Here is a 20,668-nt window from a genome sequence, read left to right as displayed (position 1 = left end):
CAGTGCTCATCGCTAAGCTCAAAATTTATTTTATTTAAAAACTTTAGCTTTAGCTATTTGATATGTATAGCCTGAGTTATGTCCAATTTGCAGGAAATGAGGGTAAGGAAGTGACAAAGCAAAATGTCAGGAAACATGAGATTAATGGACTGGGTTTGTGTGCAGTCTCCTGCTCTTTGTTGTGCACTTCTGCATCATGAAGTGCTTTAATTATCACTGCCATTTGCTGACCCTGTTCAAATGATTGATTTCACAGCCTTATAGATGGAAAGAGCTGAGCAGGCAATAGTGGGTGTTTATAGGTTGACAGCAAGGTAGGTAGATGCGTGAGTAGGTATGTAGGTGGATGGATGAATGGACAGACAGACAGACAGACAAACAGACAGAATATCGGACGGATATTTCACCTATTTAGTAGGGATGGGAATCACCAACCGCCTCCCGATACAATATCATGATTCTTAGGTGCCGATTCGATTAAAATTGTGATTCTATAAATATCGCGATTTTATAAACATCCCGATTCGATATTACATTTTCACCCGATTTTATTACAATTTTAATCTTTTTAAAAGTTTTATGATTGATTAAAGGTAGCCCATTGATCATAACATTAGTTTGCACACTTACAGTAAAAACCAAGCGCAGCGTTTAAACAATACAAAATAACTTCAAATACAAGTGTTTAACATTTCATCAGGTATCTCTGCCATCTACCATGTTTCTTGTTTCCAATAATAATTCAAACTTAGCAAACAATTCACTTCTACCACAAGGGATGAAAATATATAAATAGTTTACCTGTAGGATTATAAAGAAATGGTGACATTTTACCGCCTCCAAAGTATCAAAACTCAACAGTGAGCGCGTGACACATGGGCGCGTGCGGCTTCTAACAAGGTGTTTTAAGATAAGTGTATGTAATGAGTGGGTTTGAGACCAATATCCTCACCGGTCATGGCCTATCAAACTGAAAATCATCCATTTCTAGTCACTGGCTGATCAACTGGTTCATCTCTATTATAAACGTAATAAAAAATCAATTTTGGAGTCAGTGTGGAGATAGGTGAATCTCCACACAAAAGAATCATGATTCCCCATCTCTACTATTTGGGGTCCAGACATGCATGCATGGATGGATGTTTGCATGGATAGATAGACAGATAATATACTATACAAAGTAGATTACTTAAATCCTACTGAAGCATAATACTGTAGTCAGTTTATACAAAGCATACATGCAAGCAGAGACAGACATGTGATGTGCTAGTACTGTATACTGTGTATAATGAAATTTTCATTGCATATTTATTGAGCTAAATGAAACTACCTAAATGCATGCTTAATTAACAGTCCAAAAAGGTTAAGCCACTCAAAAGGAAGCATTATGTTTGAAACACAAGGCCCAGGCATGTTTCATCTGGTCCTCATGAACTTAATACCAACCTGTAATAGAGCTCCCGTAGTTAAGTTATCCACAAACAAACATTCGCCATTTTGCCTGGTATTAATGATAATACTGCCAAGACAATAAAAATAAAAAAATCGCTCGTTCAACGTACCGACAGTAACTTATGCTACTCAACAAATGATGAGAGATAACAGTGTACGTTGAGAAATATAAGTTGTTGGATATTACAGATTTATATCAGGTTCCATTTGTTCTTTACAACACTTTTGGGTACAGTGCATACCTCTTGAATTTACATTTGTTATTGAACATGTCAGTTTTTGACCCATTTTTCTCCTTACCTTGCCATCCACCTGCTATTCATGCTGTCTGATGAGTTACTGGGGTCTCACACTGGTCTACAGAAGCAATTTAGCACTTAAAATTAAACAGATTCAATTACAAATATAGATTTTAGTAAAACGGTGACACACTCACTGGCCACTTCGTTAAGTACACCTGTTGAACTGCTCTTTAACTGCTCTAATAATCTTATTAACCAACCACATGGCAGCAACTCAATGTCAACATAGTCAAGGCAATCTGCTGAAGTTCAAACCGAACATAAGAATGGGGAACAAAGGTGATTTAAGTGACTTTGAACGCGACATGGTTGTTGTTTCCAGACGGGCTTGTCTGAGGATTTCTAAAACTGCCGATTTACTGGGATTTTCTCACATAACTATCTTTAGGGTTTACAGAAAATGGTCTAAAAAAGAGAAAACATCCAGTGAACAGCAGGTCTCTGGGCAAAAACGGCTTGTTGATGCCAGAGGTTAGAGGAGGATTGCCAGACTGGTTCGAGCTGATATAAAGGAAACGGTCACTCAAATAACATCTCATTACAGACAAGGCATGCCGAAGAGCATCTCTGAACACATCGAACCTTGAAGCAGACGGGTTACAGCAGCAGCAGAAGACCTGACCAGCAGCAGAAGACCAGGAAACTGAGGTTATTTCACATGGGCTAACTAAAATTGGACAATAGAAAATTGGGAAAACACCACCTGGTCTGATGGTCTCAATTTCTCTTGTGACATTTGGATGGTTAGTGTCAGAATCTGGTGTAAACAACATAAAAGCATGAATCCATCCTGCCTTGTATCAAAGGTTCAGGCTGCTGGTGGTGATGTATACTGTATTATATATATTCTTGGCACACCTCGGACCCTTTTGTACCAATTGGGCATCGTTTAAATGCCTCAGCCTATCTCAGTATTGTTCCTGACCATGTTGATCCCTTAATGACCTCAGGATAACATGCCATGTCACAAAGCTAAAATCATCTTAAACTGGGTTCTTGAACACGGCAAGAGTTCACTGTACTCAAATGGCCTGCACAGCTAATTGAACCCCTGCGTGAACTCTAAATTACCAAATGTAAAGTGTACATAATGGATTTCTGGCATAACCAGAAATATATTTTTTTAAGAGATTAGAAAATGTAAAGTCATGATTGTTAATCTGAACTATACAATGAAGTGTGTGTATATTTGAGAAAGAAAGAAAGACACATTGCAGGTAGATATTAATCAGCAAGAGCGGTGAGTGCACTATTTTGTTATTTAGGATCTAGCCAAACTTTTTATTGAAGTCAAACAAATAAAATATATAAACTTGAAAAGTATCTTCACTCCACCTGTCAGAGATAACGCATGAACTACTTTGAGTTTAGTGTTGTTGTGATTTTTCTTCTGACCTTGTCTCATGCTTTTTTGTGTTCAGTCGTTAGTTTAACAGGTGTACTATTCAAGCTTTTCTTGTTGAACTGGCTCGCTGTCACACACCTGTCCTGTCCTGCAGTGGAGTTTATCATTATGTTGTCGCTCATCATGCTGATTTTTCAACCTGTTTTTCAGTCTTCAAAATACAGGACGTAAAGCATCTGCATTTTCAACAACCCTCTGCATACTTAATTACAGACCTAAAGAAACTTTTTAAACTAGAACCGGAAATGAACCCTCATTGATATTTTGATTTAAGACCATCAGACCAAATTAACACTAACTGCTCTAATATTTCTTTTAGATAAAGCGAGACTGATACTATAAGAAGATAAAAACTCCACTGCTCAATTTTCAGAATGAATGGCAGCTTCATTACATATCACTTGCAGCACAGTTTGGTAGGGGGGTGGGGCAGGGGGTGGTCGATAATGGAGAACTAATTGCCCAAACAAACCCTAACTGATCTGTTGGGCGACAGAAAGGATGTTGATGTCGGAAATGTTGGTAGGTCAACATAAGCAGTCTCGCAAAATGACTTTATCGAAATCATGGGCGAATTTTCTAAATGTCATGCATGCTTGAGCAACAACTGTGACATCATAAAAGGAGATACTAAGACTTTGGACATAGTGACCATTTGTTTAAAATAATAATTCCTGTGATTTTTGTGAATATTTCTACATCAACTAAAGACCTGGAAATAGTTAAGTGCTTGACTGAGTAACATCTTACAGATCGGTCAATACGTGTTAAAAAGAATTTAATAAATTAATTAATAATAATAATAATATAAATGTTTAAATAATGGAAATAGATGCATTTCTTTTACAAAAGGTAAATCATATCCATATAGACGTAACGTGCTGTACAAATTCGCACCAAAGTATGAGATTTCTGATAACAGCCATTAGCATTTTCTATGGCTGGAACGTCCTTCACAATGTCTACTTTTGTCCCCAATTTTGCCAGCACATTGTAGAGAAAATTTATCCCCAAAAATCCGAACCTGATCGCCCAATGTATGGCAACCCTTAAAAGAAACACATTGACAAAATGGTGCTCTACACACTGTCGAAGTGAAACGGCTCACCACAGCGCACACAGAGCTCGAGCATCTCAGAAACACTCTGGAACACTGTCTTCTGACCTCCAAATGACGAGACAGGGTTTAGTCTAAGTGTTGGTGGGTGTCAGTGCCTGGGAGTCGCTGCGCTTCTTATCAGTTGTGTTTCAGACAAGAGCTCAACGGAAGATTCTCCAGAGCAGATGCTAATGGCTAGTCTGGCGATGCTGCTTTCCAGGCGAATTGTAAACAGCTTGTTTATGCGCGTATAGACTTTTTTAAACTAAAGTTAAATGTAATGGTAAAGTTTGAAATGGTTGCCTCCTACATAGATTTCATGTCAAAATAAGTGATAAATGCATGAGCCTCTTAGAGAGGAATGCAGTTGATATTATTCAGAGATTTATATGGTAAAATGTCCCTGATTTTATTTTGTAGATTTTTTTTCCTTTTGTCTTATCAAAAGGCAAAGCTGTATGGAAGTTCTATTTATTCATTTTTAATTAATAAAGATATATTTCCTATATATGTATTCATGCGCCAAATGTCTACTGGACTTTTTAATTCTTGACACTTTTTATGCAATTTATTTATTTAATTATTTATTTTGGAAAATAAATATGGGAAAATGGTTAAATAAAAATTTAAAATAAAAGTTATGGTTATTTTTATCTGGCTAGTTATTATTTTTCTCAATTAACCTTGGGTATTTTTTTTTTATTAGATTTTTATCCATAGTTTTGACCTTTTATCCACATGCAAATGCAATTTTAGTCGTTAAAAACAAAGCTTTTGGAAATCTGTGAAAACGTGGGGATTTTCCAAAACTCAGTGGTCTTGTGTGAACAGAGGAAACAGAGATTTTGGCCTTGTGTGCCGATGATGTCATTGTCTGCGTGCTACTCTCCTTAATTTGACGTCAGCTTTGTTTATGAGGACATTTTGTCCAACGGTGGACTAATGTACAGTAAACTAGTGACTGTGGTGTTTGTGTCATCTGAGTTTTGTATGTAGCAGCAGTGAGCTGTAAAAAGTCCAGTAAGCAACCGTAACACAGACACGGACAGCAGCTTTGGATAAGACCCATTGGATTTCTACAAAGTGCAACCGGTGATGATGTTTTGTCTAGGCTTCTGATTGGCCCCCTGTTGATTAGATATGCACCTAATAGCAGGGCATTTAATGCCTTAACAGGGCATTTAGCATTTTTCATGTGGACAAAGATACTTATAAAACGTAGGATGTACTGTATAGACATAACTATTAAAAAAGACTCCAGTTTTAGAAATACCTGGCTACGTGTAGACATGGGCCTGGAAGGACATTGAAATGGGCATTAAACCCTCGACCCTGAAGGTGTGAGGTCACAAGGAAACCACTAGGCCACCATGCTGTGGACCAGCAGCAGCCCTGGTGTTTTAAATTTTCTTTAGTTTGTACCATCATATCTTTAGCATTCTCCCTTCTTTGTCTGTCCCTTCGAATTCCATATATGGCAATAATCCCTGTGGTTCCCTGTGAAATGTATATAGACCACGAGGATGGCACGTGCTTGATGTTGTAGGAGCACGTGAAGATTTCATGCACCCCTCATGCATGATGGTCAGTGATGGGACCATTATTTACTCGTGTTTTCCGTATTCTGTGAATAAAGCAGAGAGTTTTTGACACCTTCTTGGTGTAAGAGTGTGCGTGCAATTGTGCCTCTCCCAATATTGGCAAGTGTGTCGAATCTCAGCAGACAGATTTAGCGATTCATTCATCAAATTTTAATCTTAACAGGGTATTTTTTTTCCCCTGGCTTAAGAGACGACTGTGAATGCAGCCGAAGAAACTAATAAAAAAACATAAATAACACAAACGAGCTAATGAAATTGTAAGGAATGGACTAGATGACAGTAGAACTGGTGGAAAATTAAATAAACTGACACTTTGGCCATTAATGTGGGTGGGTAACTTCTGAAAATCTGAACTGCTTAAATGCAAGTAGAGTGCAGGATGTAATACAATTTACTCCACCTATCCTCTCAACAATCAGAGACATTTAAAAAGGTTTTACTAGCATGCATGCTGACCAGACAGGTGTCTGGGTGTGTTTATGTGTGTGAGAGAGCCGTTTTCAACGTCACAATTTAAAAGACTCAAACATGATAGGAAAATGTATTGGATGCACAAGGTTTTGCAGCGGGACTCTTCACTGTTTATCGGACTAGTCGAGGATTTCTTAGTAGCGTCCATGGAAGAGTTTTCACAGTTCTGCCGGCTTGATAAGAAAGTCAATGAAGCCGCAGTGGGTGAGGTTAAATATATTGGATCAGAGAGGATGCTGAGAAGCCCTCGTCAGGCTATCGCCATTGTTTTAGATTAGAGCTGAAAAAATGTCATATACTGCAGCCGCACACAAAAAGCAACACATATCAGTTTCTGAGTGTGAAGCTGAGAGATTCATGCAGTGGCCCTGAAGATACGAGAAGAAAAGAAAAACACACACACACAGAGCTAACCACATAGCTCGATATCTGTAATGATGAGCTGCAAGACTAGACGAGCATGGCACACACACATACAGTACACAAACAATATTCTTACATCATAATATACTTGCAATTATTTTCCATAGATATAATTATAAATACACCTTAGAAATACTACACTTAAACCTTAATCCAATCCTAACCTTAACCCCACAACACCCCAAATCAAACTTTTAGCCAAATGTCTCCACAAGGTCAAAACTTTTTTTTTTTTATGGGAATATATTCGTGTGTGAATATTTGGTCACCAGTGTAATATAAAAACTCGAACACACCCACCTACACAAAGCTTAGAGGTATTCCTGCTCAATCTATTCCTCCACACAGCACAAATCAGCCGGGTTACACCAAGCCAAAGAAAACTCTGTTCGCCGTTTACGGGCTAAAGGGGATCTACACAGGCGGACTCCTGCTCTAAATCTCAGCTCAAGGAAGCCATATATCGATTTCACTAACGGAATATGACCTGAAAAAAAAAAAAAAGAAAAAAAAAAGCTGTGTGCTCTTCCAAGGTCTCGTAAACATGTCCACTCTGCTCTGCCATACAGAAAAAGAGAGTAAGAGAGAGAAAAACGTAAAAAGAGAAAGAGAAACCCGACTCTACCCACTCTAAACTGAAGGCTATTCAGATGGAATTAAATTTATCTGGTGTTACTCTTGGTTGTAAATATACTAACAAGGTTAGACCCATCATTCAAAAGGTGTAGTTACAGTAGTTACAGTAGGGCTAGAATTATGTCATAACATGAATGTTACTGATGCAGACGAACAAAAGCACAAAGCAACATGTGTAAAACATCAAGCTGCATCATTTCGTCATGTCAAAAGAATCTCATTAAAATGTTTTTTTTTTTTTTTGCTTTTAGCTTTTGCTCATCAATGTCTAGTATTCTCATGGACAAAAGAAGCATTGCACGTACACACACACTAAATAAAAAAAAGTATTTGGCCAAACCTGTTAATTATTGAATTCATGCATTTCAAATTCAAATTTTATTTCAATCAGGTCCCTTAACCCCAGTGTTAATGCCAGAGGTGAAAAGTAAGGAATTACATATACTCACATTACTTTAATTGAGTAGATTTTTAGTGTACTTCTACTTTTTAAAACCTGTAATTTTACTTTTACTTAAGTATGTTTGTTTGAAGTATTGTACTTCGCTACATTTTAAATAATATTTGTTACTGTAAATTTGTTAATATAAAGGCTGTTTTCATTTGATTTACAATGCCTAGTATGTCTATTTAATGGTCGCGGTGCGGGGCGGTTTGTGAAAATAGATACAGTGGTGCGGGGCGGGCTGGCCAAATAATTTCATAAAAGTGGGACCCGCGGGTTGGAGAAATACCTGACCCGTCTATCACTACCGGAAACCACTGCACTAATTGGTTGATGGACGGGGGAGAACAAACGCGTGAAAACTTAAAAGAACGATGAAGACGGACAAAACAAATGCCAGTGATACAGACCCAGATGAAAGTGAAATGCCATCAAATTTTTATAAAGCAAACCCCTGCCCATATTTAAGCGACCACTTTGATTTCAAGCACAAGAAAGACAACAGCTTTATTATGCAAATTAAAAACAACTAGTTTGAGATTTACACTACCGTTCAAAAGTTTGGGGTCACTTTTTAACTCCATGATCGTTCCTGATTTTTATTTCTTTCTACATTGTAAAGGAATGCTGAAGGCGTCCAAAAAATGTATTAATCTCCTTTGACCAGTTGATATTAAGATGTATCTTCTTACTGTATGCTCTGTAAAGACTTTATAACGCCTCTAATCTGAGGTGCTGTTAATTGGTCATTTTTCAGGCTAATAACTCTAAATGAACTTCTCATCTGCGGCAGAGGTAGGTTTTGGTGTCGCCCTCCTGGGATGGTCTTCATGAGAGCCAGTTTCATTATGGTGCTTGACGGATTTTGCAAATGCACTTGACAATACTGTTCTTGCAAGAACTATTACAGAAAGGCTGACCTTTGTGTCTTATAATAACAACTAACTGTTGTTTTTCTTGTTGTTACGTAATTACCTAATTCCATATGTGTTATTTTATAGTTTTGAAATCTCCAGTATTGGTGTAGAATGTAGAAAATAAATCACTAAAGAAAAACAAAGAAATTTGCAAGTGACCCCAAACTTTTGAACGGTAGTGTACGTCCCCTTGTTTGAGATTTAGAATCCCCCATCCCACTCCCACTGGTAAAAAAAAAGGAACGTAAAAAACTCAGTAACGTTTACTCTGATTAAATTTGCTATGAGATACTTTTACTCTGAGTAGATTTTTATAATGGTAACTTTACTTGTACTTCAGTAAAATTTTCCGGAAGTAACAGTACTTTTACTTAAGTACCTATTTTTTTTTTACTCTTTTCACCTCTGGCCTCAGCATACTGTACCAAAATGCCCTCTGTCCCGCACAGAGCCCTGACCTCAACCCCAACGAGCACCTGTGGGATGAATTGGAATGTAGATTGCGAGCCAGGCTTTCTCATCCAACATCAGTGCCTGACCTCATAAATGCTCTAAAGAATGAATGGGCACAAATTCCCACAGACATACTACAAAATCTTGTAATTTGATAGCAAGTTTTTTAACATCACCAAAGAAATTTTCCACACACACACACACACAAAAAAAACAAAAAAAACATGCTGCACCAATAACATTATTTTATTGCTTTTTATGTCAATCATTTAAAAGCTTCTCAAACTGTCTACATTCTGACAAATATACACAATCCCCATCTCCTTGCAAGAATCCTCTAATTTGTAGTAAAAACAAACTGTGACCTTAGTAAAAAGAAAAAAAATGTTCTAATTAGATTAATCAGAAATTAACCTAATATTTCCAATATTATAAATGGTTTTAGCACCCAAACTATGTTTTATTTTACGTTGTGGAATTCTCAATTCTGATTGGTCAGAAGGATTGGATTACTTTTTTATAAACCTCTCACGACAGGGTCAGCTGTAATAATTGGTTTATATTAATCCACTCTGTCTAATATTTTTTTATTTCAGGAACGCCCACATAATCCAAAGCTTTTAATACATAGACTAAAATTTAACTAGTATTTAACAAAGGAAAACAAGCATTAACATGGTGACTATGTTTGTAAGTCCCAGTTTAGTTAAATGCCTTTTAGCATAGCTCAGTGCTGGGTTTTCCAAAAACATCACAGTACAAACTTTATTGTGATGCTTGTTCTACCATTTCAAAATAAATACCTTACCACCTACTTAACATGATCTTAACTTTGCAAGGCTTTTACAAAGAAACACAACCCGGACTATTTTCCATCACTGGGGAATCTCCTGAACAGCACTTTCTGATTTCTCCGTAACATAACAGTTTTTATGTTGTTGTTTATTTACGACTTCGTAATGTCTTTAAAAGAGAGAGAGAGAAAAGAGAATCTGGTGAGGAAATGCTTCTTTACAAGTCTAAATTAAAGACAAGAAGTCTTTAATTTAAAAATGTGGACTAAAATTTTCACCTGAATGTCGGCATAAAACTGACTGACACTTCCAGGAGACTTCAAGCACTGTACGGTCATGAGACTCGACTGGTACAAACGTTTTAAAGACGGCTATAAGTCCATGAATGACGAACCTGGCTGAGGCGGCTTATAGCTTACTGCAGCCGTTCCAGCTAAACATTCAAGTGAGTGGAATCCCTAATCCTTGAAAATAGCTGGATAACTTGTCACCAACTTGTGCTAGAGATCCATCCATCTGTGGGAACTGTACACACAATCATTCACGGACACCATTTGCACATTACACGCTGGGAGTGACTGCCCAAAGGCCCTGGCAGTACGATCGTGGCCCTGGCGTACCAGAAAAACTTTCCACTCCAAATCCAAGATTTAGGAAAATGCTGGGACGAGTACATTAGTTTAGAAAGGGATTATATAGGTAAATAAATGTAGCTTTTACTTTTACAAGTCTGTTCTGTTATTCTAAGCAATTAAAAGTCCCGGTTTGACTTGAACACCCCACATTGTTTATGAAATTTTGACAAATTATGATGCTCTTTAATAAATTATTGCATTTTTAGTTTATGTTTGAGCCTTCCTTTTGATTTTCATTTCCAAACAAATGGGGCCAAACTATTGTAAGTCAAATCAAGGGTTAAAAATAGGCAACAACTGTCTAGAAAGAAAACTTTTTACTGTGGCTTTATTGTATCCAAGCCTTAGTGCAACGCTGGGATGAGTGCATTAGTTTAGCAGGATATTGAAAAATAAATAGCCGTTTTCGTTTTAAAACGAAGAAATAAACTTAAGGGTTTGAAATTAGAAAAAAAAAACTTTGATGTCCAATTTAAATGTAAGCAAATGTAGATACAGGGCATGTCAACTGCTTTGTCCAAAATGTTGTACAGCAGTGTGCTTTATAACTCACTCTCAGCCAGTCAGTGGCATGTTTACTTCAGCCAAAAACTTTACACAACAAAACAGTTTCCATGCTTGCAAAGCCTATTAGCATCCTGTCACACAATCAGGCAGTTCGATTAGCACAGAAGAGGAGCCAAAAGATATAACCGACAAGAGTTATGAGGGGATTCTTTAGCTCAGCTGCGTGACAGGTTTTGTTAGCAAGGAACCGTCTTGTTTTAAAGAATCTTTGGTTCAGCTTGAGCGGATATGACGGAAAAAGAGCCTTCGGGTCAATGAGAAAGGTAAAAATCAATTTAGCTGTTTGGGAACACTTTGGCTTCAAGGAGTCCTACAAAATAAAAAAAAGGAAAACGATGTACAATTACCATACAAAGTATGTTACACCGTGGCGTCCACAAGGTGTATTTTAATCTTGAACAATAAAGAAGCCAAAAAAATAGTAAACACTGATCAATTTCTTGAAACTAGCTTTCAAAAACAAACGCCGTCCCATCCTTCTGAGCAAATAACACATGCCCAGTGACCAAACTAGTTTAGACAAGCACAATTATACGATGCCAACACGTCACTATTTCATCAGAACTGCACTGCCTGCCTGTATAATAAATGCCATGGGGAAACTGCAAATGATGCGTCTACAGCAGAACATTTTGCTCCCACAAAAGACATATGGTCAAGCTGCATCAAGGAGCCTTACATCCAGGACCGCCGCTCCCTATACGCAGAGTACGCAGTCTGCATAGGGCACCAACTCCCAGGGGGGCACCATCCCAGTTGCTCAAAAAAAAATCGTTTTTATATAATATAATAATAAAATAATTTTAATAATATACATATTTAAATAAACAAAAATATAAACGCATATATTTTATGGTGAACGCAGAGTAGGCTAAAGACACGTGATAACGTGCGCGTCCTCACCTCTGTTACAGCTGCCTATTTGGCCAAAAATGATAATTGAACAACAGGCCTGGTCCTGGAAAGAGACATCAACAGTCCGGCACCGAGAAACGAAAGAAAAAAAAAGCCCAAGATGAAGTCCGTGCATCACGTTCACTGTGAAACTTTATTTTATTCTGTTGACGTTAATAATGTGTTTTAATGTCTGTAATAATTTCACGACTAACGCATCTTTCTTAATATGAATACGAGCAGATCTAAATAAACAAAATGACTTAAAATGCATTATATTAAAACACAGAGGCAATTATGATTATTGATTAATAATGACCATATGGTACATTTTTACCTTTGGAAAGCTCCAGCAGATGACAGTGTTGATTTTATTTCAGTTTATTATTGTTTATTCTATTTATTATAAATGTTTTATTTAAAGTGTAATTTTAGTTTGTATTTTTTTCTGTAGAGCTACAGTTGTAATTTATAAATGACAATTTATTTATGTATTTACCTTTATTTTAATAAAGTTCTATTTAGGTCCCTATAGTAGGTTTTTTTAAAATGATTTTATTTTTACTTCTGTAATATTTGGGGGCATAAAAGTTCATTTCTGCTTAGGGCATCCATTTGGCCAGCAGCAGCCCTGCGTAGATCAGTCTTACAATTCATTACATCAACACAGATTTCAATTGCAATTGTCTCCAAGCATTTTTTCCTGCTGACCCCAAGCTTACCTGCATCACTACAGACAATACTTCAAACATGAGGCTGGTGGCTGAGGGCCAATAGATGAACAAGCCTCCGGTGCTTTGGGCAGCTACTACATTTGGCCACAGGTGAGTTGGATGCCTTCCCCACAATTACATGTTGTAGTGTGATAATTTCACTCATGCTTTGATGAAAGTTACTGTATGATGATCCTCATTATATTAAATATGTATATATTTGTTGCGATCTTAGATTAGTTTGCTTCTGCTGGGGCTCTACAAGAAGTTGATCTCCAGCTTCGCCTATAGTAAAGGTGGAGAAGAAAGAGGGATCTCTCAGAAGCATAGAAAAAGCTGAATCTGCCTGAAGACATGCTAAAGATAGAATGCTCAACCAGATGGGGATCCTGGCAGGCCATGATTGACAGGTTCCTTAAACCACATAAGGCCATTGCCCAGGTCCTTTCAAACGACTGTAAGATCAGACATCTCACCCCTCGTGGCAGCCTACTGATGTACTGGAGCCCATCAATAAGTCACTCAGCAGTCTGGTTGAATTCACAGATGCACTTACTGAAGAGAAATATGTAAGTGTGTCTCCTCCTCTTATAAGACTCAATCAATACTGGCAGAGCGGGAGGCCAGCACAGGCCTCACGCAAAGAACCAAAACGAAGATAGCAGACTATGATGAAAACAACAACAGCACAATACCAGAGCTGCTTGACATCTGCCTTGGGCCTGAGGTTCAAGCTCAACACAATTGAGGGTTTTACCAAAGCCAGACTGGTAACTGAGATTTACAGGGTGGTGATTGTCATATTACTGTATAATAATAATTATAATAGTACAAATAGACAAGTTCAACAATTTGTCTATTAACAAAGAGAATTAATGTGTTGTCAAAGTATTAGAATGTAATACTAGGGTACGTTGATGCTCATAATTTAGTCAGACTACTGTAAGGATGTTTTTTTTTCCCTGTATAATACATTAATCCAAGGAGGGCGCCCCTCTTTAACCAGCAATGATGCTTGCTAATGAATAACAGAAAATGAATGAATAAATGAAAACATTTTAAAAAAGATCATGGTTGTGTTTATTCTATTAATTAAGCTTGTGGGTAAAAACAAGCTCATCGTTTATAACTGAGCATAAAGCCTCGTCACCTCCCCACATGAACATTTCCAGGTTCCCAGGTTCCAGGTTTAGAAATTAAATTTACCGGGACCAAAGGAGGAGAAGAACAAGGAAAAGAAAATGATACATGACTTGCTCATGACCAGCATACAGCACTTGAGCAGTCTTACCTTCAGGCAGCGACACTTGATGCTGAGAAGGGCCCACTGGAGTGGTGGAGGAAATCCTGGAAGCTTTACCCACAGCTCTCTAACTTGACAGGGAAGCATCTGTGCATTCATACTAGAAATCGCCCTTAAGAGAGGGTCTTCAGTGCGGGTGGAAATATTTCCACTGTTTCCTGCCTGTGCTCATCTCTGAACCCAGGTCATGTAAACAGACGGTGTTTCTGGCTAAGAGATTATATTGCTAGAATCGAGCAGCACTGCCAGAATTTGCCTTGTTGGCCTAGCTTGTTTTTTTTTCATAGTCTAAACGTGTAGTTAAACACTTATTTCCAGCTTCTTCACCATGAGCTTAATCCTTAGACTGAGTTCCCGACATGATTATGTTCAAAATAGTGAAAGAAATATGTTTGGCTAATTCATATTTATATTTGATTAGAACTAATTTATATTAGTTTTATTTTTTTTTTAAGTTGCATGTGGAACGTTCAGGCGGAACGGTGGCTTGGTGGTTAGCACTGTCGCCTTGCGACTCTAAGGTCTGGGTTCGATTCCCTCGCAGACATTCAGATAAGGCTAATTAACAATCCCAAATTGCATGATTGTGTGAGTGTGTATGTGCGTGCTCTGCGATGGGTTGGCACCCCATCAACGGTGTATCCCGCCTCGAACGCTAAGTCAATCATGTTAAATAATCATGATCTCAATACTGACCATGGAAGTATAACAGTGCCAAAATTCCCCAACGCAAAACAGCATGTTGAATTACATGAACTGAAAAAAAAAATCTTTAAGTACCCACTTTAAAGTACACTGCGGCACAGATCGTGACAATCGACAATCCATGGCTCTTCCAGTGATATCCCGGATGTGAAGATCTGAATTTTCTCAACCTGATTTTGTAAGGTTGAAAAATAATTAAGACTGTATTTTTGCAATTTAGTAACTTTTCATGTTTGAAATATTCAACCACAATAAGTTGCAGTGGCTAAAATTTCATGCATTCGAAATGCTTTAAGAGTTTTTCGATTCAGATCAAATTGCAATGCAGAAAAAATCTAACAATTTTATTCCAACAAGATTTTTTTTAGTTTCAGTGTAATTCAACATGCTTTTTTTGCTTTGGGGAATTTTGGCACAGGTATACTTCCATAACTGACCAATATAATCATGAATATGATTCCTGCTGTAATCGGGCAGATCTAGTTCAGACGACACGCTGATGGATTTGATTTAAAATGGATCATTAAGGTTTTCATTACACTTGTGGAGTTTATGCCAGCTCTAGTGCACACTCTCACGCGCTCTCATCAGAACTGTATACTGGTCGGCACTTCAGTGATTTAAACTGTGCCCATTGTCTTACACGTTGTCATGATCTGTTTGAAATTTTTACATTTTAGGGTCCTTAGTATTTTTTATTTATTTATTTATTTTTATGCATAGTCTTGTTTAGTTTTGTGCTATTTTATGTTACACTATGGTCCTGGAGCAGCGCTGTTTTGTTTCACTGTGGACTCTGCTACTGTATATGGTTGAAATGCCAATAAAAGACTATTTGACACGTACCAAATATTCTATTCATATTTTAACTGTTATCAATAGTTTAATGTGTAATGAAAATTGTTCATGAAAAAAGCAAAACAAACATTTTCTTAGACATTACTGGACCTTTATAAATCTGATCACATTGGGTTAAAAGTCCAACACCTTCTCACACTCAGTTTAATGTGTCTTTTGTCCAGTCTGTGCGTTGTGTCATACATGCTTGATCTATGTGGAGAAGAAAGGCAGCCTATGGTCAAGAAGAAAAGACCCCTTTTCACTCCCTGGGCAGATAACTACATAACACCTCTTAGTGTTGTTAATGTCAGCTGTGAATTGCCCTCAATCGATCCATTTGCACTTCTCTCAATGCAGTGGTCTAGCTGACATTGTAATTGCATGAAGATGACACAGACAATTAGCAGTTAACAGGGGAGTATAATTTCCTTTCATTTACACCCCTCACGCTATGTCTGGTAATTTCCTCTTTTCCTGCCATTATCTATGTCACATTTATTAGCTATTTGCCTTTCACCTCGAAGCATGTGAAAGGCAAATGTTTAATAGTACATTCTTGCTTGCACATCTCGTATGCAATACAGTATGATAGAAAAGTCATACACATGGTAATCTGTACTGTAGGTGTGCATCATAGAAAATGTATTGACTTAAGCTAAAATGTTACATTCAGCAACTAATCTGGGTATAAAGATAAAGTTAACATATTACCGACTGTATGTCATTTATGCTGTGTATGCAACAAGGGAAAAGATCTGAATGCTTTTTGTTTTATATAAACTGAGCCTATTTTACACATGGAACGACAAAAAACCTCATTCGGCTTCAAAGAAAAACTCATTCGGAGTAAGGTTAGGCTTTATCGTGTTGTTCACTTCCTCTGAATTAACCTCTATAAACATGACACTTAATTAGATTAATTACTATCATCAGTGGTGTAGTGGTGCCTGGAGAAGTGTGTATAATGTAAATTTATCCCCCAATTTTTTAAAGTGGCTCATCCAGACGCCTGTAAAGACACCCTGTGTTATGAACGACGGCATGAAAGAGTACTCTTGCATATTTAGGTCACGCTAGAATGGGCCAGTAGTTGGGTTGTGGATTCCTGAGCTGATGTAGCATTGTGAGGTCATTTGTTCTGAAAGTAAAGAAACAAATCGAAAATGTTCAACACTGAATAAATTAAGCAAATTTAAGCCCAGAATTTGTTTGAAAATTATTATTATTTTTTTTTTTAAACCATGCAAATATTTAGATCATAGGCTACAACATATGCTGTAGTTCCCAACCTGACTTATGGTATCAGGTGTTAAAAAAAAAATGTGGATACATGTTGAACAATATAAAAATGTATAACTTTTTTTGTTGCTGTTTTTTTTATATTTTAGATGAATATACATACAGTATCATAGTATCACACAGTAATTTTCAGTTTAGTTAAAATACAGTAATTGTAATAAAATATTGTAATAAAACTATGAAATGTAAAGATGATGTATTTAACTTTTCTGTGATATAATATAGATTATTTATTTTTTTTTAAAAAAAAAGGAAAATAAATGCTTGGAAAACTCTGGCTGTCAAACCAGGAAATACATAAGTTGTTTTTGCAAACCTTTACCACAATTTCTTTAACCTAGTTACTATTAGAAATGTAGCTGGGAATTATTAACTTTTGTATTATTTTTCCTGCACTTTGTCATATTTCACCCTAGGTGTTGCCACATTGAATCGCAAGATCCGGCACAGATTTTATGCCATTCCTGTTTTCTAACCGGGCTTGGGACTGGCACTGAACACAGTGACTGGGTTGTATAGAGCGTAGGATTAAGGGTCTTGCCCAAGGACCCAACAGTGGTATGCGGGGCTTGAACCCTTGACCTGTGATTGAGAACCCAGAGCCTCAAATGCCTGGGACACCACAAGTGTATATTGTTTTGAATATTGCACATGAATTGCATATTGATAGGTTGAAATATACATGTATTGAAATATATTTTGATGTAAATTGTAATGCACTAAAATATACTAAAGAACATACTGTGTACTATGAAGCTTTTAAAAGGTTGAGTCTAAATTTATTCACAAACCGTACCAGCGTATAAGGAATAAAGGGCTGGTGAAATGCAATGAGGTGGCCCTGACAATGATGTATGGGATCTGGTTAAAAACAACGGCATGATAAATGCTTAGGAATATAGCTTTTTTATTTATTAGCTGGCAAAACTACTGACAGTTAAAACCCTGCTTTCATCACTTAAATCACCATCCAAACATGCTGTAAACCCGATTAAGACCTACAGTACTAAGAGTGGAAGTCTGACAGACCATTAAAAACCTCCTCACAATGTTCCAGTGCTCATTCCTTAACCAGCTTTATTTTACAAACGATTCTGTAAATCCTCGCTGCAAAATGCTGCTGTCCAGATGGCGAAATTGATTCGGTCCCAGCGTCAAAATCTTGCTGATCTAGAACCAAATACCGGTGGCGCCAAAGGTGTGTGACTGCACCATTTTGTCTCTGAGAACACAGCGTGAGCTTCTGATCTGATGTTCCTTATTCTCATGGCCGACTGGTTCCCTGAATCATCACTGGCTCCAGCATCAGCACCAAATCAATGTAAAGGATGAATTAATAAGGCTGAAATGAAAAGCAGCCAAGACCTTGATAAAGTCTGGAAGATTTTATACTCGCAATATTTTAATAGCACTTTATTCCCTAACAGAAATTTTGCAGTTACAAAATATTTAAGCTATGACAAATGCGGCTAATTTCAATAAAAGCAGATGAACTGGAATAAGGGTGTTTAGTTTTTGTCTCATGGATGTGACTGAGGCAGCTCAATCAGAGGAATACAAATAAGCCGAATATCCAGGGAACACGAACCTATGCAGTATCCTCTGATACAAACAAACAAACAAACAAACTGTTGTAATCCTCTGTCTCTTTCTTTCTTTGAAAAAAAAAAAACTGTCCCCTGGTTTGCTGCTGAAAACACACACCGCCTGCAAACAAGCATAATACCAGAGCAGCCAACACCAGCACATCTCACTACACTATACCTCCCATTCCCACACATTCCACCACGGTAATGAAATATGTCTCCAGAGATCCTCTGTCTCAAGTATCTCTTTATGTCCTCATAAAGTAGGGGGGAGCTGGTGACTTAATTGCATGCATAAACAAGCATATCACTTCTCCGCACCGGCCTACAGGAGAACAGCAGGTTTCGTTATTTGGGGATGGAGATATTTGTGAAAAATTAATGTTCTGCCATATTGATGAAACGTTTTTGAAATATTTTCCCAAGGTGATCATTTCCTTAATGTCCAAAAACATTGCAGTCACCCATCAGTGCATTTGTGTGTGCTTATTTCGATGCTAATCATCAGCACAGAGTTTGTGCATGCTCTTTCTTTTCGCAAGATTCTGACGAAGCATACAGTAGGTTTGACCACCAGTACTATGAGGGGCGTTCAAGTCGAGATCCGCTCTGTGCTCATGAAAACTGTAATGAAGATTAAAATGAAAGCACATTCATACATGTTGCATTATATTCTTAGATTATAAATTGAAAAATGCTCATGATCCAGAATCCAAGGTAAATAAATAAAAAGTTACCCATGGGGAAGTAGCTTCTTAAGCAAGATTGTTAGTTTTGCTAGAAAGTTGATCAGATTTGTCACTGAACAATTTGGAGGTTTTGCCTCCAAACCACCTACGTACAGTCTAATGCTGCAGTCTAACATAGTTATTCTGAAAGCATGCAACATTACCTCGTTCACTTGCCAGGAACTGTTTTAAATATAACTCAAGAGGGGATCCCGTGAGCTGTTTTTTTTTTTCTCCCCTACTCCATTGACTGGATCCTGGTCCAAAAATATTGTGGGGTTTGTTTTCCTAATAGAAGTTAAACTAGGACTTTTGAAATTTCTTATGAATGACAGCGTAAAACCGAATGAGATTTACAGAAGACTTCAAGCACAGCATAGAGACTCTTAGCAGTTTGAATTTGAATGATGCAAAACATTGTAAAGAAACATGAACATGCCCAACACTTGAAAATAGACGTATAACTTGTCGTCAACTTGCGGAAGGGACGCACCTGTCTGTGGGAACTGTACAAGGACCACTTGCACAATCCTTCATATAGTCCTGACCTCACTCCTAGACATTTCCACATGTTTGGCCCATTAAGGAAGTTTCTCAGAAGATCATGGCTCAGATGTACTGAGAAAACCTCAGAAAACTGAGAAGGCCTTGACGGCATCCGAGCCCTTGTGAAACGCTGGGATAAGTGCATTAGTGTAGCACTTTCTATAAAGAAATCAAAGTAGTTTTTACTCTCATAACAGTGTTCTGTTATTCTGTACAATCAAAAGTCCCATTTTGACTTGAACGCGCTCCATATGTGTTAATTATACAAAATCTTGTTTCTGAGCCTCTTGCTAATTTGCTAAGAGAAGCAAGAAGTTTTTTTTCGAGACAGAAGAGATGCACACACTAGTGCACTTATAGAGTACATGCTAAAAGATGTAATGATGCATCTTACGTGAGTTGGTAGGAAGTTGCATGTAACTTGCATCATTAAGTTATTCATAAAAAAAAAAATATTATATGCACACTGTATATATACAGTAATGGCATTTAATAACAAGCAACATTCTGTAAAAAAAAAAAAAAAAGTGCTTTAATCCTTAATTTGTGTGTATAAAGAATAAGAAGTGCTTCCACTTGACCCTATCATTGCAAACAAGCCTTTACATTCAGGTTTGTGATCATCTTGATCGGAATGCAAACGGGTGATTTGATTATATTGTATTTATGACAATAAGACCCTATCAGCAGTAATGACTGGGATCTAATCAACATTTATATGGCTTGATTAAATTCATCTGCGCTGTCAGTTCACAGACTAAAATATAACTGCAGTCTCGAGAGAATGGTGTGTGCTACAGATAGACATGGATGAATTATTCGCATTATGCCAGGTGATTATGCAGAGATTTTCT

Source organism: Clarias gariepinus, chromosome 11, assembly GCF_024256425.1.
Source record: "Clarias gariepinus isolate MV-2021 ecotype Netherlands chromosome 11, CGAR_prim_01v2, whole genome shotgun sequence".
In the NCBI taxonomy this organism is placed as follows: Eukaryota; Metazoa; Chordata; class Actinopteri; order Siluriformes; family Clariidae; genus Clarias; species Clarias gariepinus.
This window is presented reverse-complemented; position numbering follows the sequence as displayed.